The following is a 17,939-nucleotide window of genomic DNA, read 5'->3' on the forward strand; positions in this document are numbered from 1 at the left end:
AAAAAAAAAAAAAAAAAAAATTAGATGAAGCATTTGTGCATGAGAATCAAATTACAGACATCACCTACATATCATGAGCCACTATGCACCTCTACAACTGGGCTTTCTCTATAGCACAAACCAAGCCCACAAAATATATAGATTTTGAATTTTAATTTTTCATCCTTTATTCCTTCTTTCATCATTTATTCCTTATGTAACCTATGTAAAATAGTCCCCTCCTATCATATTTTATTTTTAAAAACAACGTATTAGTGACCTATCTTTTGAAAAGAATCTTAAATAATATACAGTCAGAATAGTGCTGGGATGCGTGTGCCATCTAGTGGCAGTTAGTTTCTTGTAAAGAATATATACCTTAAGGAAGAATAACAAATTAAAGAACTAATAAGTTGGGCAAGAAAATATCTGCCTCAGCCCAAGTTTCCCACGGATCTCTTCTACTTCCCTTTTCCCTGTGTGTGTTTCCTTTCCTTCCAGCTCCTCCTGTGAGGCACCTCTCAGGCCCCTCATCTCAGACATATATTTTTATAGTTTATCAGAAAATGGGTTTTCTATAGAGGTGAGCTGGGGTGTGAACAGTGTACTAGGAGGTGCCCTCACTCATTGGGTGGGGCTCCCTGCCACACTGAAGACTCCTGGTCAAAGTGAATGCCCAACAGCTCACTTCCTACTTGGAGATGCCAGCCATCTAACTGACCCTAATAGAACCTCATCATTAATATCTCCTCTTTTTGCCAACAAGTGCTCCCACCCAGCCCTTCTACTGCTGGCCCACTCAATAAAGAACATTCCATAAACATCTGCAGGCCTGCTAAGTAAGATAACTACCCCTGACTTACCATCTGTATACCGCTCCTCTCTGCCAGAGTCCTGGAAACAGACCCTCTTCTAACTTACTCCTTGAATGGGTTTTGGTTTCAAGCTTTCTGTAACATATAATAGCTCCCATTCAAGAAGCAATTAAGGGCCAGACATTGCTCCAAGCAATTTAAAGACATTATTGCTAATCTTTAAACAATATGAAAGAGTAGACATGATCACTCCATTCTCCTCCCTCCCCCTCCAATCCCATTTTACAGGTAAGAAACAGATTTTAGCATTCAACTAACATGACAAGGGTTTCCGACCAGGGAAGAGGCAGAGGCAGAATTCAAACACAGCTCTAACTCTCAAAAGACCAACTGTTTCTGAAATACTTAGGGAATAGTAAACTTTTAAATTTAGAAAATAAAGATAAATTTCCTTTTATCTCTAAAAGGATGGGAGTCCAGGAGGGGAGCAAAATATCCTTAAATTTGTTTTCTTCATCAGTTATCAGTTCCCCTTTATAGATGATAAAGTTGAAGGCTCAGAGAATACTAATTCTTATATCAGTACTAGTAAGAGCCAACACTTATACGGATATGGTGATTACTTTGTGCTAAGTGTGTTACACACATTTGGTTCATTGGTTTACTTTTAACCCAATGCTAAATAAACTGTCTCTCAATAGTACTTAACTGGATGATCCTTTAAAGTATGTTCTTAAGGGGCTGTGTGAGATGGTTTCCAGAGCTTCTATCAACTCTAAAACACTGTGGTTTCATATTAAGGTCACCTGGTTCGTAAGTAGCCAAGTTCAGACTTAGAATCCAAATTTTCTGACCCCTTTTCTACCTTTTTCCACTCTACCATGCAAGTCAAGATGAGCTAGACAGCTATTTTACGCTTGCATATTTATTCCTTTCCTCCCCTACTTCACATAGCTAGGTGAGGAATAAAACAAGTTTGGGGCATCCCTTTAGAATGGTGTTTTTCAAAATGTGCGCCAGAACCCATAATTGGGTTATGAAATCAACCAGCATTTTTTAAATGAAATAAAATGTAATAGAGATATGTGGTATGGGTAAATACTGTTTTGTGAAACTTTCTTTCAATTATATATACTTATTTGTATGTATGAAGTGGGTCATGGTGATAAATGTATTTCTTACTATGGATCACAGACAAAAAGGCTGGAGAAATCACTGTTCTAGCCTGCCAACTCTACAGTGTTCCAAAATATTATTATTATTTATTGCTGTGGAACAATAAACACTGTACACCTGCACAAGCAATATCTCCAGCCACATGTTCCATCTTTAACAGAGGAAGTGGGCTGCCTTGCAATGTATGCTGTCTGAGAACAACCCAGAATGTAACTGCAAGGTAAGCCAAGTCTCTTTATCAAAACTGTAGTCACATCTCAGGGACCTGGCAGCCAAACTGGCTTTTAAATGGCTCCGGTTGAGAAAGACAAGTATGAAAAACTGCCTTATTTTAATCACCACGAAGACTCTGGGTTTCAGAATATAAATGACTGTAGAAAAAGTGAGTGGGCAAAGGATGTTTGTTTTTGTCAAATGGCCAAATTCTCTTCACTTATTTGCTTTCCAAAAGTGAAAGCTGTAAGAAAGAAGGGTCTCTGTGAGAAAAATTTTAGTATCCACTTTAGCTAGGAAAGCACGATGGCAAACAAGAGCCTGCATTCTTTCACAGTTCTTTGCTTTCCACCAACAACAAATAAGTGATTTATTGAACAGTTATGTAAACGGTTTGAATTGAAGCACACACAGATTTCCTAACCATTAAAAAATAAAACAAAAAAGATAAAATAATTAGTCTAAGTTGGCCCCACAAAACAAAAGCCATAGTTTACATGGCCCTCAAAACACAAAAGACTGTTCTAGGTCTCTTCCCTTCAACAGACCAACTGGCGATCCACCCTGTCAAAATGTAAAGTGAGGCAGCCATAGCAGGCCTGACTTCCTATCAGAAGGTATCTGACATGAGACAAAAACACATGGTGAGTGCTATAAAAAATCTTGTCTCTTCTCTCATTTAATACATAAAATATATACAAATTTATAGGAAGTCAATAACCAACATTCCAAATCCAAATAATATTAACACAAGTAAGCAGTGACCGTAGTTAATGGTCACTGTGGTTGGAAAAAACATTGCCAAGACACAAGCAGGAGCTAGGAAGGCAATGAAAAATGAAAGGAAAAATAAGCAGGGCAAAAAATAAACTTAAAAAACAGCATAATCAAGAGGGTCTGTTCCAAGATGAAACAAGAATTCCAATAAGCACTACAAGTATTCCTTAGAACTTCAGGTAGTGAAATGGAGAAGTGTCCACTTTCTGTCAAGACAGGAATACGAGCTGTACCCATTATTTTGCTCGAGCTCATTCTGAATAAAATACCACTCCCTTAACCTCTCCCAAACCTTCTTCCCAATTTCTGAACGAATGACCTCTTCTGAAGTCTTCTCTTGGGTAAAATTTTTACAAAGGTAAAACTGCTACTAAAGGAGAAAGTGAGGAAGGACAAAGCAAGATACTGTTTTCAGATGAGCACAACAGAAATCCCGCCAGCACTCGAGCTGCTGGGCTTATCAGATGGTGTGGACATGCTTTTCATTAGCTCCCTTTGTGGTGCCTACAGAGAACCCTCAAGGAATTTTTCAGGTGCAAAGAGATAAAAGCCCAAAAGATGAACAGAGAAATTTAAAATTTGGGGCATTTTCAAAATTTGGGGAACATTCATATGGTTTTATAGCATGCCTGGTTATTTTATTAGATCAATATTCAATGCATTAAAATAAGAGTATATAAAACGTCAGCTTAAAAGGCCCAAGAGAGACTGAATCTCCCTTTGTAAGAAATACAGACAAAATAGCAAATCCAAGCTTTATTCTCCAACTCAGATATTCAGAGTAAGTTCCACTGCTTGTTTTCTACCAAAATTTTAATATTTTAAATTGTTTGTTCACAGATTGCATTAAATAAAATAGGTTTTCAGACTGCATTAAATTTAAAAGATATATATCTCTTTAAAATTTAATTTTAACATATATATATATCTATATATATCTATATATAGATATATATATATATCTTCAAAAAATACCCCTGCAGAAAGCAGTGCTAAGCTGGCAGATTTGACATTGTCAATTGGAATACATTTTTAATGCTGTTGTATGATTTCTCACTGTGCATTTATGCAAAAGCCTAGCCACCCTCATTCAGCAGGTGGCAGCAGACCCTGCAAGAGTGGCTGTGGAGTCTGTCCCACCATTTTCCAGTTCAGCAGACCCATCGGCCTACAGGCAGCTCTGGAGTCACAGGTGGCAGACCTTGGTGCTGTGTGAACACCAGGCCATCTGTCACTGTTAGGCTGCAGGGTCCCATTTCATACATGGTTTCTGCTACTGGCCTAAACAAAGGGTCACACAATTACATGATGGATTTGGGCCCATTAAGGCAAAGCAAATCACTTGCTCCCATATAATCCAAATTGGTTTACAAGATGGTCTACAAATTCTCACAGGCTGAAGAGAACTCAACGTGTGCAAAGAGATTCTAAACCCAAGAATACAGAGCTCTGAGCAGTGCTTCCTCCTGGGCCCACCTAGGGCCTTACCGGCAGCATTCTAACTCAAGTGTACTGGCTTGCCTGATCTCTTGCAGCCATGCCAACACAACTGTGACACAATTCCGTCTCCCCTGTGCCTTCTGGAAAAGCCACAAGCCTTCGAGACAGCCACTCATGTAAGTCCATCTAATAGCCTTTGTGGATCCCTCCCTATTATCCTCTCCATCCCACGAAAGAACAAAAAGAAGCACAGGGTGGGGGAGTGGAGAGGGAGAGAGAAGAGGAAAGGGAGTTGGGAGAGGAAAAGGAGCAAGGACCTCAGGCCTACAGCTTCAAGAATTAGCCTTCCCATCTTAGGAGAGGGAGAGGGGGGAGATGGGGGAGGAGGGAAGATGGAGGAGGAGGAAGAGGAGGAAGGGGAGGAAGAGAAGGGGAGGTGGGGGAGGAAAGAAAGGGGAAGGGAAGGGGGAGGGAGGGGGAGGAGGAAATAACTGTCATATAACAAACACCCAAACTTCTAAGATTTTCATCACTGGGTAAAGAAAGAATATAAGAAGTAGGACTCACTATGATCCAGAAGGAGAAGGTCACCTTTGAGAATGGGGACATGTCATTTCTGTAGGGCACTGGTGAGGGGTGCAAGGATGTGTAGCACACCTCCCCTGCCAACACAATGTAGGCATATAACTACTAGATGCCTCTTCCTAGTTCTACACCAAGGCATCAAGCTGGGGCTGCTTAGCACATCTGGTTGCTGCGCTTGGAGAATAAGGCCAAGGTTAAGGTCTGCAATCCTGTGAGGGCCATTTAAGTCTCTTGTACTGCAAAGCCAGTTCTGTCCCTTTTAGAGGGCCCAGGGCATCCCTGCTATCTATCTCTGGCCATCAAGGAAAGGAAAGCATCTGTCCAGCTCAGTTATTGGGAGACTCCATGGAGAGGGGGAGCAAGTAGTAAGGGCATAATATAAATGAGTAAAATAAAAAATGAGGGCCATTTAGTCAACTAGGGAGGGAAAATGCTTTTCAGCAGAAATGCCCCCTCCTCCCAAATCCAGCAGAGCCCTGCAATAACCTTTCAGGGTTGTGTAAGCAACTTTCCCCTGCTGGTCACAAGAAGTCTGGGGAGAGGATGTGACTTGCTCAGCACTGATACCTCACCACTTCCAGAAAACTAGCCAGAGCCTGCACCCTAGTGATGCAGCAGGATGTGCCATGCTGCAGTCGCTGGACCTCTGCTGGCCATCCTCTCTCTCCACTCCTGGGAAGGGAGGAGAGGAGCAAGAAAACTAGAAACCAAGAGAGGGAGGGAGAGAGGGAGGGAGAGCAGCCAGCCAACTGCTCTCAGAATGCTGAGGTGGCCCCACAGGAGAAAGCAAGGACAGCAACTCTGAGCATTTTATCTCCTCTCCCTGCCCCCCAAACCCGTACCCCTGCCCCACCCTGCCCCAAACTAGCATACTTGCTAGAGCCACCCTTTGGGGAAACAAGAACAGGGAGGATTCTAAAGAGAAAACTTTTCAATCTAGCTTTGCAAATGGAATAAACAGTGTGCCAAAGTATGTGTGGCTTCAAAAATCAGCCGAAGGGGCTTCCCTGGTGGCGCAGTGGTTGAGAATCCGCCTGCCGATGCAAGGGACAGGGGTTCGTGCCCCGGTCCGGGAAGATCCCACATGCCGTGGAGCGGCTAGGCCCGTGAGCCATGGCCGCTGAGCCTGCGCGTCCGGAGCCTGTGCTCCGCAATGGGAGAGGCCACAGCAGTGAGAGGCCCGCGTACCACAAAAAAAAAAAAAAAAAAAAAATCAGCTTAAGAACCCTCTCCTTACCCAAAGGTATGAACAGATCTAAAAAATATTAATCCCATAGCCACTCTTAGGTGATGGAAAGATAAGATAAGAAGGCTACACTAAGGGATGATAAAAATGTTTTAATATGTCTTTGGGGAACTGATTTCCATCTTGGAGATGGATTAGTCCACGTTCAAAGAACTTTGAGTACTAAAACCGCACTGCAATATAAAAATGGGAATGCATCAATCACGGCCTTTATCATGGCCAAAGTCCCCTCCCACTGCCCCCCAAAACCACTCTGAAAGAACTTATTAAAATAACCCCGTATTATTTTAAAAAAATACAGGTTGCCTGCTTTGTCAGATCTAGTGTCTTTTCCCTTTGGAAACAGGAGACAAAAGCAAGATTTGGGGGCCATGAGAAAGACAGACAGCAGAGGGTGTGTCTCTGAGGCAGTCAGGTGGGAGCTGAGTGGTTTTTGCCAGGCTGGTTTCCACAGCACTCAGGATTAAGCCTGAGTTCTACTTAGCAAGCATAAGGAACGCCGTTAGTCAAGACAATGTTTGGGAACCACGTGTCGTATTAATTCCCTGCTGGTACATGGTGTCAGTCATTTACACTGCAGTCGAAAATCACAGCTCCTCCCGCTATGCAGCACTGTTTATGCTGATGGGATTGGAGCACTGATCATCATGGCTGTCACAGAAAACGGAGCTTTGGTTTTGCTGCAGTTTCTTCTTATTCAGAAATTCTTTTTCAAAAATTCATTTGTCTGGAGACCACTAAAACAACAGACTTTCTCCTTTATAACTTCCCGTTGCCTTAAATGGAATCTGTCATGGTACCCCTTTGCTAACAGTACTTGGGATTTCACACTCTCTTAATTAAGTTTGGAAGCGTTTTGACTTTGCCTTGTCAGAGCTGAGGGAATACTGCAGGATGCACTACCACTGTCACCATGGGTACAGAAAACATAAAACACTGCTTAGCTAAAATGGCAAATACAAGCAACAGGAAAGGAGAGGGCAAGACCACTTTTCAAATACAAATTGCCCCAAACTTACAGGGAGCTAAAACCTTTCACCCAGCTCATGCACACTAGGAGGAGAAGGGGCAACCCTGCACTGTGGGACGTAGAGATAAAGGAGTGATCTGCTGGGAGGACATGTCAGAATGCTTGTGCCCATCCCAGAAGACAAGCACTTCGCCCTTCATGTGGAGCAACACAGTGAACCTAAAGAGCTTGACTTGCAGGATATATCTTGTTTTAATTGTTTGGTTATAAATGCGTATCACCTACAACAAAGGACCAGGAGGACTCCAAGCACAGCTCAATAAGCCATTTCTGGTAAGACTGCGAAGGAACATCTCTGTGAGTAGGTTGCTAAAGCAAAGACAGACTTTGCTGTAAGCTCAATCCATAAGATCCATCACCAACCAGTAAGTCCACAAAGAGAAAGAGTCAAATGCAAGCAGAGGCACAGCACAGATTACGAGTCTGATGGCCTAGATTTAGGCAAAATTGACTGCTTTCCAGATGTATGACCTTGAGAAAGCTGTTTAATGACAGTAAACCTTGCTTTACCTGACTGTAAGATGAGCTGACTGCACTACATAAACTCTAAGGCCAGCTCCAGAAATTCCAACTCCATGAGAGGTGGGAACAGGTAAGAAATTAGCATTGTCATGAATGACTATAGTTCACTTCTGAAATACCTTAAAACCACACAAGAAATACAATAAACTTTGTTTTTGAAGGCAGCCAACATATATTTAATATTTAAAATAACCAAAGCCCACAGAGAGCTAGAACAAAAATCAGAATCAAAGACAAAGTATTTTCATAGGAATGATAGTTTCGTCTTGCCATAAAGGAGAAGCATACTGTCCTGTTTTCTGAAAATTCATCCTATATTGAAAGGAGTACATTTTCACCATTAAAAAAAGAAGAAAGCACAAAGCAAGGAAATTCAGAAGTATTAATAGAAAACAGCTATTTAAAATTTTATTTTATCCATATTTTTCACCAATTTCTTGAAAGCAACAATCAGAAGCTATCTAGGTATAAGTGCTAATTAAGTCTTTAGTTCAGGAAAACCTCAAAACTTCTATCCTCTAACAGAATAAAAAGTAATTGTAAATTGGCAGGGCAGTGCTGCTAGAGGTATCTTCAAATCTGATTGAAGGAAAATGACCCGTGCGGTCCACCTCTTATCACAGGGCTCCTGGTGACGCCATTTTACTCCTTCCTCACTGCCATCTTAGTGCCACGAATGTCTCCTAGCGGGCTGGCCAACAGGCTTGCTTATCTACATTTTGGCACTGCCAGAGCATTCAAAGGTTTGGTATGAATATATTTTTTGCAGCAAAAAGAACCAACCCCTGACTCTTTACTACCAGCCAGGCTAAAATTTCAGATTGAAGAGGTTTAAGAATCCCCTACAAGTACCAGAAAGGAGAGCCTCTTCCGAGTAGCCAAACTTGAGTAGACCATGATGGGGGCAAAGAAAATGGGAAGCAACTGGGTCTCTGCTATGTCCTCAGAGTACCTGGTACACAGCTTACAGAAAGCCAGAGAAAGAAAATAAGACCAGAACCTTCAGCCAAGTTTTACTCTAAAAATTTCAAAGGAAGGCTCTGTGATACCCTTTATGTCATCCAACCAAACATTTATGCAAGCAAAGATGCAGTTAAAATGGAGTTCTAATTTGCTGCCCTAAAAGTCTTATTTCAAAGTGCAAGCCTTGTAAAAACCAAAGGAAAAGAATCCCTTTGCATTCCATTATATAGTAAACAATTAATATATTACATGTGCTTCTCAGGATTAACAAAATTATATGGAGATCTAGGCTCTTATGCTACAAGCATAAGATTAATGCAAGATTTACGGAATCTTTGTGGGATTCTAAACAGGGCTTAGGAAAACTGAGCCTTCTTATTTCAATGAAAAGACAGATGTGAAAATCCTCCTTTCCCTTAGTTTCAAAGACATCTCCTAATTAGAGAAAACAGCATTCAGTGAGCAGGATGAACAACAGCTAGTGCAACAAGACTTGGAAAAACAGCTGGCTTTATCAATTTGATATCAAGTTAAAAGGTATCTAGTTCTGTGAAGATTCAACTCCTGAAACAGCTACTAAAGCATTTTGAGCAAATTCTTCATGGTACAGTTTACTGTAAAATACACTTACTATAAATTCCTCAGGGTTAAGTGCCTTTAAAAAGATAAACACACAAATCAAAGTTAAAATCCACTTGTTTCCTCTTAGTAACAGCATAAAGGAACAAAGGAATAAGCTGAGTCAAAACCAATTAATTTTAAGAATCAAGATTTCTAAGCTTACAATCACAAACAAGAGTTTTCCACAAGTAGCTTTGAAGTCACAACTATTAATTAAACAGAAGGCACTAAAAATTATCCCCATTAATGAGAGTGAAAGCCCTCAATCTACTGATCTTTCAAGATAAAATCTTCTTTTGTTAAAACATTTTTCTTATATATTTTAATCAGCTATTATAGATCATTAACATGGAAGCATTTTCTTAAAAAAAACCAGAAACAATAAAAACCCTAAAATCCAGCAATTTTCTTCATAAATGGAAAATAAACTATAAAAGACAGTGAAAAGCCTGGACTCTCTTAAATATACCATATTTAGATTTCTTTTTTCTCTCAAGTGTCATTTTCATCTTTGACTACTGATAAATTCATACCTCTCATTAACTTAAATTACCAATGAATATTTAATTAAAAGGATGTATTAAAACCACTCACAAAACCTATATTTCAAGTATATATACATATATATATATACACACACCAATATATATCACACCTGGTTTCTAACACATACATTAAAAAATACACCTAACAATCTCTGTATTATACCTTTAATATTTGCAGCATTCATTTTAAAGTCTATTTTGCCCATTCAACCAAAGACAAATTTTCAACCTCCCACCACTTTATGAGTATGAGAAATACTTACTGGAGACAAAAGGATTCCATTTTCTTTCTGGGAATGCTCTCCACCCTCCTACAGAACTCTTTTATGCAGTGTGCAATTTCATTTTCTGAGTTTTACAGTAACAAAGCTCTCGTGCCACAGAACCTAATGTAAATGAAATGGCCCTGCAGCTGCCTTCAGAACCCAGCTCACCTCAACCATGATACAGCTAATTGTTAAAAATGGTGGCTGAGACATTTTCCATACATTAAATTAAGGAGCTCTGATGAAGGCACTGGCATCCTCCCACTTCAGACAAAGGAAAATAATTTGCGACTGTACCAAGGCACGGATAACTGAGTCATCTCCCATACAGGGTCAGTGTTAGAGGTTTCCTCCATCTTTACAAAATGCAAACCACAGCTCATTGTCTCATCCCAGAAATCAATTCTCTGTAATGCTGCACTGGGTCAGAGTTTTAAAGGAATCTTAGTCATGAGTAAATCCAGACCTCCAACGCCGAGACGAGTGAAATTCTCACAGTTCCTCTCCCTTCCCTGAGCAGCTCTCTTCTATTCCCCACTTGACAGCTCCTCAAGTCTTCCTATTGTTAAGAGTACAGAAAGTCCCACACCTCTGAAGGGAGCTAAATCTCTCAACTAGGTGAGCAGTTTCCAAGTCCATGCTTCGGAAAGAAGTCCAGACCCTACAGGTCCCATGATACAAATACATTCCTTGGGGTAAAAAGCTATACATCACTGTCTTTTTTTTTTTTTGTGGGGGGGGCTTGTTTTTAAGGGAAAACAACAATCAAGCTGCTTTTTAATGCTGAATTAAAAGTAGTTTATCTCTGATATTAATAAAGGTATTAAAAGTGGTATAGGCAACATTTATAATTTTACCACCCTCCAGATAATGCTTACATGACTTGGGAAGTTTTTCATTTCACTTACACAAATCACATTCTCTGCACCAAAAACTGGAAGTATACTTAAAGCATTCATATCACACTCTTTTGAGGATGAATTTAGGATATGAAAAGTAACTATCTTAATTCAAATCACCTACATTTGATAATACTTAAGAATCCACATTTTAAAGCCTTATGCTAAAGCATTTCTTGTGAGATAATTCCAGATATATCAAATAGTACTTTTTCCCTACAACAAAATATAAATGACTGAATTCCTTGGGAAAGCATTCTACGCACATACACACACTCACCTACAATCCCAAAGAAGGATCTGATTTTAGCAAAGAAAAATTCTATTTTAATATTTTACCTCTTGTAAGAATTCTGCACTTCGTATGCATCTTTTCAAAAAAATCCTAAAGAAAGACCACACTACTTACTACTTAAAGATGAAGCCTGAAAAAATCCTAAATAACCAACTATTTAAATCTTTAAGCAAATGCTTCTCTGCCCCACCCAACAGATTTTTTTTTTAAGAAAAATGTAGAATGACAGGGCACAAATCTGAATAATTCTCAGACGAATCAAAGTACTTTTTCTATTGAATGAGTTAAATGCTTCTGAATTCATCTCAAAATTTTAAGCAAACCGAGACTTTTGTCTTTCAGAGGTACTGCAACTACATGCTATCAATGTATTTACTAGGGTGCAATAATCTTAATTTCTTTACGAAACATAGGCAATCCTACCTGCAGCTCTCAAATTTAAGGAGTTACAGACCGGTCGACGCTGTTGGTCACGCAGCTCTTCCATACCTTCTGTGTGCGATGAGCTCTGTTGGAACCAGTGCTCAAGTTTTTCCCACTTTGAACAGCCAGAATTGAGAGGGGGGAGGAGGGGAGAGGAGAGAGAGGAAAGAGAGAGAGAAGAGAGAGAAAGAAGAAAAAGGAAAAGAGCACACCCTGCAAATGCTGATATGACTGAAGCACTAAAGAGTCTAATTAGACAATGAGATTGCAGGATCCCCCCTTAAAAAGGGTGCACACAGCCCCTGGGCGCAGCATCATTATTTGTGCTGCTCCACACAAATTCAGAGAAGTCAGCCATCAGTTTGAAAGCACAAACTGATGGGAGTAACAGTTTATAGGTTACAGAAGGGTATTTTATTGTTAACGGACTGTACCAAGTTAAGATTTAAGAGGGGGAGAGACAACATGTAGGCAAGGAATGCTATGATACTTTTTTTTTTTTTTGACCCAAGCCACTGCAATTACTCTGATGTGAATTTTTGATGACTTCCGACATCTTGCATGGTTAATAATCGCTTCAGCTGTCATGTTTGGTTAATGTGGAAAATGCATTTGCTGCATTGTGATGCAGTTCTGTGGTCACAGATTTTAACACCAGTTGTGAAGCTGGTCCCTTAACTGAGCAGCAGGAATTTGCACATGCCATGATGCTAAAATAAATGGTGGTTAAAAGATTTTATACAGCAGCAGGCAGATTCTGCCATTTTAGCCTACAGAATTTGTAGATCCAACATCCACAAGCATCTCAGATCACTGTACCCTCATCAAGTGCACTGTCCTTCAAACAGAACAGTAAATTCACCATCTTATATGTTTGGCCTCTCAGTAGTTAAAATATTTCGATACTGTTTAAATAACTATTCAGATTAATTACAGCTTTGAACAGAACCGAGGTTATTTGCATTTCAGGAATATACAGCCAATGAAGCTGTCAGTGACACAGGAAAATGCAGACCATTTATTAACATATGCTCAGCTCAACTGTCACTTCTCTGTATAACATTTAGGGAAAAATATATGATGTGTAAATAATGAATATTCCCATACTAACGTAATGGTTTTTAAAATGTTCCTCAGAAAGGGATTTTTTTTCCTCCGTGTTTTAATGTATAACCTGAAAATTAAAGACTACATCAAAATACTAACGTGTTTTTTATTGTCACTAAAAGAAATTCAATGCAGCAAACAACTGCGCAATTACAGGAAAGCTTGTGCAAAAGCAGAGATGAAACCGCACTGAGAACCAGGCACCAGATGATTAAAGTCAGGCCAGTAAGGTAGTGGACGGTCATTATGGTGCAGATTGCAAAAGAAAAATCGAGAAAAAGACCCTTCCATCTTCAAAAACAAAACCCACAAACCCTACGATGCAATGTGTTGGCTGCAAAACCAATACCTATACTGCGGAACCTGAAGGACACATGATTTGCCAATTTCACAACACATTTTTATACAAATATTAACTTGGCTACTTAGTATCTAGAATTTGGCTACTTAAGGTTCTTATTCATCTATAATAATCATTCTGGTATTTAAAGAAGCAGAACCAGGTTACAGACTTTGCTGCTTTAAAAGATAAATAACTAATATTATCAACTTGTATTTGTTACATCAGAACTTTTGCCAATTAAATGTTCATAGTTGAGATGTTTCAGACGTTTCTGCACTGAAAAAAATAAAACTAAAGGGAAAAAGAATGAACATAAGAACACACCGGTGTCTGAACAGTGAATAACAATGAAAGAACTTATGTTACTAACATAAAAATCAACCCATGATTTCCTTTGTTTTATTCATTGTGATAGCACCAAATGCATAATTTGGAGGTGCATGTGTTAACAAGAGCTGAAGAGCTTTCTAGTTTTGTTTCTTCTCCTAACTTAAAATTAACTGCACCAACAGTGCTATTTGGTGCCACAGCAGATGTCACAGTAGTTGTAGCTAACATTCAACAACTCAAGCTTTTTTGTTCCAGACCCAATACAAGATAGCACTAGCAGCTCAAAACCGCACAAGGAGGGAGAGAGGGATCGTGTTGGGGGTAGCTTTGAAATTAACCAGGCTCAGCTTATGCTCCAATTACTGAACAAAAGACAATCCTGGGGGACCTCTGTCTGAACCAGTGCAAGAAGCAAACTCTTTTGTTTCTGATCAAATAAATACAGCATTGGAACACAGCGGATATGCAGCAATAGGAGTCTCTGCCTGGGGATGGAAGGGGCAAGAAAAAAAAGAACTCAAAGACCCCAGTGTGCTTACAGTCAAACCACTTCACTGACGGTTAAGACCTATTCCTGAGGGAGACATCTGAAGTTCACTACACCGGACTGAGAAAACCCCCTTCAATTACTTAAAAAACCCACGTCATGGAGCCACATTTTTCCATGCCACTAAGGCCAAAGAAATACATTCAGAGGATATATCTTTATGCTAGAATAAACCATAAACCAGCTCAGCCTCAGTCTTCCCCAATCTATGAATATCCCAAGGAGACCAGATGAGCTGCAGAATATTCTGACTGCAAAGGACCTCGGAGCAGAGACTACTGAGAAGTGTTAACTAACCTGCCTCAGACTCCAAGCCCGAATAAGTATGTGGAGGTCATTAAAACGCTGGACAGAAGCCACCTTACAAAGGAGGTACTTTTCCAACTGATTTATCACTAGATGAATTAATCCATTCCTAAATGCCTATTTGGTAGTCCATTGTTTAGTTCTGTATTTTGGCTTTATATAGCCCTAAGCACCAAAAACTAAAACAAAGAGAAAAGGACAGACAAGTAGTGGACTTAGCACTTATTAATATAAGGGACATAAATGCGCCTGCTTATACAAATGCAAAGATGATGTCTGATTCTTTCTACCAAAGGGGATTGATACGATCTTTTCAAAATCCTCTGTACACTGCACCATTCTGAACTACAACGGCAGCTAATTTGTACATCAGATACACACACACTCTATGTAAAAAATGTAGACACCCAAGTGTAAAGACAGATGGATCTTACTACCACAATGACCAAAGTGTATTAGGTCTTTGTGTATTTGAAAGATCTCCAAATTTCAGGTGAGGGCTTGAATTTTTAAACAGTATTCCATATAAAATTCCAACAAAGTATGCCTTTAGATAGTTCCTTAGAATTCACTGTAATGAGAATCTTTAATAGAAGTTTCAAGTTTGTTGTTTTTATTTCCATCTCTCTACAGATTCTCCCAATTAGTCCATTAAAGAACTTCTTAGCAAAGTACAGGTATAGGACCAAGAAAGAAAGAAAAAATTTTCCGAAAATAGTAGGAATACTTCCTCCAACTTAAGATATCCAGGTTCCAAAGACTCTCAGACTTTCTCCCTCATGTAGTTAACTAGCTTGAAACATCTAAGAAGGAAAAAAAAAAAAAAAAAAAAAAAAAAGGAGGCGGGGAAAACAGTTCCAATTTCCTTAGGCCCATGCTTGAAACACACCAAAGATGAGGAGACATTTTTTAAGGGGTGGCATTAATACTCCTTTAAAAAAAAAAACAAACCTGTTACCATTAACAAATAAGATTATAGAATAGAAAAAGGAAGCCACTGAAATTCTATGGTTCAAGTAGAATTATAATAATCACTAGGTGGGGACTTCCCTGGCGGTCCAATGGTTAAGAATGCATGTTTCGACTGCAGGGAGCATGGGGTCAATCCCTGGTCGGGAAACTTAAGATCCCACATGCTGCGTGGTGCGGCCAAAACTAACTAACTAACTAAAATAAAATAAAATAAATAAAAAATCACTAGGTGAAGTTCAAGTGCACAACTGTAAAGCTCTAAAGTACATTAACAATATGCAGGGCTCTACCCAGAAATCAAACTTTTACAGAACGCTGGTTAGCTGTGTTCTGCCTTCTGCCAGGCTCACTGGGCTGCTGGGAAGATCAGGTAATATCACTGGTGGGTAAGTGCTTTTAAGAGTTAAAAATGAGAGGCCACATGAGGTCGGGCAGTCACTGTACCCTACTTGCTAGTCTTCTGAGGCACAGCCGGCTCCCAGCTCCCTTCCCAGCCTCCATCACCAACCTCCTCCCGGCTCCTCTCTCCTTGCTGACACCTTGGTCCCCTGCCCCATGCTTTATGCTTCCTGTCCTGTACAGTCATTTGCACTGCCACAACTCTTATCTCTAGACCAGTGGCTCTGGAAAATTCTGTCTGGAGCTATTTTCTGAGCAGTGTTTCTTATCCTACCTTTAAAGTGTTTCAGGGGCATTTCCATGGTGATGTCTTGCCAGAACATCAAAAATTGAAACAAAATCTCAACTCTCAATCTAGTTAACCCTCCTAATTCCTCAGCTTCGACCAATAGTACCAATCCTTCTCTTGCCACAAACCTCGAGTTATTTCTGAACATCCTTCTTAAGCCCATCAGGCACCAAGTGCGGCAGATGTTTTATTCCAAATGTCTCTCACACATCTTTTCCTCTCCGTTTTCTCGGCCACCAACCTGGTCCTGGCCATCATCACTGTGCCTGGATTACTGCAATTGCCTCTGAACAACACCACAGCAGGTATCCTTCCACTGGCCACGCTAACTTCCATAAGTGTTTCCACACCCTCCCTCCTTCCGTGTTGACATTTACCTACTCCAAAACTTTTAACAGCATGTACTGCCTACACTTCACTGCTTGGCAGTCACTCCTTTCACATTTGATCCCCCCCTCACTGACAGACTTTATTTCTTAGCACATAACTTCTATTCTCACCTTGCTGACCTTGTTCAGGTTATTACTCTCATATCTTCTTTCACTTCCTGCAAGCTAAGCCCATTTAATCTTTCAAGGCCTATTGGGATCCTGACTATTCCAGGGGATCTTCCCCAATCACCCTTGAAGTCATTCGTCATTACCCCCTTCCTCTCCTCTGAACTCCGTATGGCATGTAGAGTCTCATGTCATTCCCATTCAGTTTTGCCAGTCACTTTACACTGTCTTGGACAGTTTGACCCTATTATAGGAATGTTAGTCTGGGCTCTCCAGGTAGAAAACAATGAGCTTCTAGGGGGCAGTATCCAGAATTTATGTTTATTCTAATTGTCATCAGTGCCTACCATAGTGCTGTCCTTAATGGGCATGCAACAAAACCATTGATTTTCATTAGTGTTCACTAGGCCCCACCCAGGGAGATGGAAGCATCTACTTAAAGGGGAGCGAAATATTACTTTCGCTTATTGTTTGTTCTTTCAAATCTCTTCAGTTCCTTGAGATAATTGCAGCCTTAGGTACTAAGGGAGATGCTGAGGTGGTTCTTGGCCAATGTGCAGAGGCACCAAATTCTTCTTTGTGACTAAGCAATATTACCAACAGTATTCAATTCCCAAAGTCGGCTTCCTTCTCAGTTGCATCTAGAGCCAAGGAGGTTCTGGGAAAATGAGATGGTCCTAGCCAAAGTCAGTGGTGTGGCATTCACAGCTGATCTGTCCTGACAAATCAGCTGAGAATGAAAAAGCAACCTGCTAATTTTATCAATGACATTTCGCCTTGAGTATTAAGTGAGGACCACTAGATTTATCCAGTCACTAAAGAGTCAGAGGATGTCTGCACATCTTTTTTAGCAGTAAAACAAATTTAAGGTCCACTCTCTGTTGCTCATATGCAGACTTGTCTGCTCAGGGGTCAAGAAACAACAGGGAAAAGAAAGCTCTCTGCCTGAGAAGCTGATGAGTTCCTGCTGCCCAGAACAGGGTTCTGCTTTGGTAAGCCTATAAGCCAAAAGGGGTGGGAACACGGTTTAGAAGTGGGCCAGAAACTTTAAGGCAGGTAGGTGAAGGTAATTTCAGAAGTAAGATTTCCACTTTAAACATGTTTTGGGGAAGTAGTTCCTCAGTAAGTGCAGTTACTAATGGGAATGGGCTAAAATGGGAGGAGGAAGCAGCTCTCCTCAAATATTCCTCCAGGGCAATTCACTGCAGTCCCAAATTTCAGAAATTCAGAATGAGAGCTCTCTGTCAGTGTAGTTCTGGGTCTGGGTCTCTGTCTCTGTTTGTCTGTCTGTCTGTCTCTCTCTCTCTCTCTCTCACACACACACACACACACACACACACACACCCCCCCCACC

At 40.3% G+C, this 17,939-nt stretch overlaps 1 protein-coding gene across 4 annotated transcripts in view; it reads right to left on the reverse strand.

Annotated features, from left to right (window-relative positions):
• The window catches only part of NUP93 (nucleoporin 93), a 105,457-nt gene that overhangs the window by 42,253 nt on the left and 45,265 nt on the right, over positions 1-17,939 (reverse strand). The gene's annotated exons all lie outside the window — the stretch shown is intronic.

Source organism: Physeter macrocephalus, chromosome 17 (assembly GCF_002837175.3).
Source record: "Physeter macrocephalus isolate SW-GA chromosome 17, ASM283717v5, whole genome shotgun sequence".
Lineage (NCBI taxonomy): Eukaryota > Metazoa > Chordata > Mammalia > Artiodactyla > Physeteridae > Physeter > Physeter macrocephalus.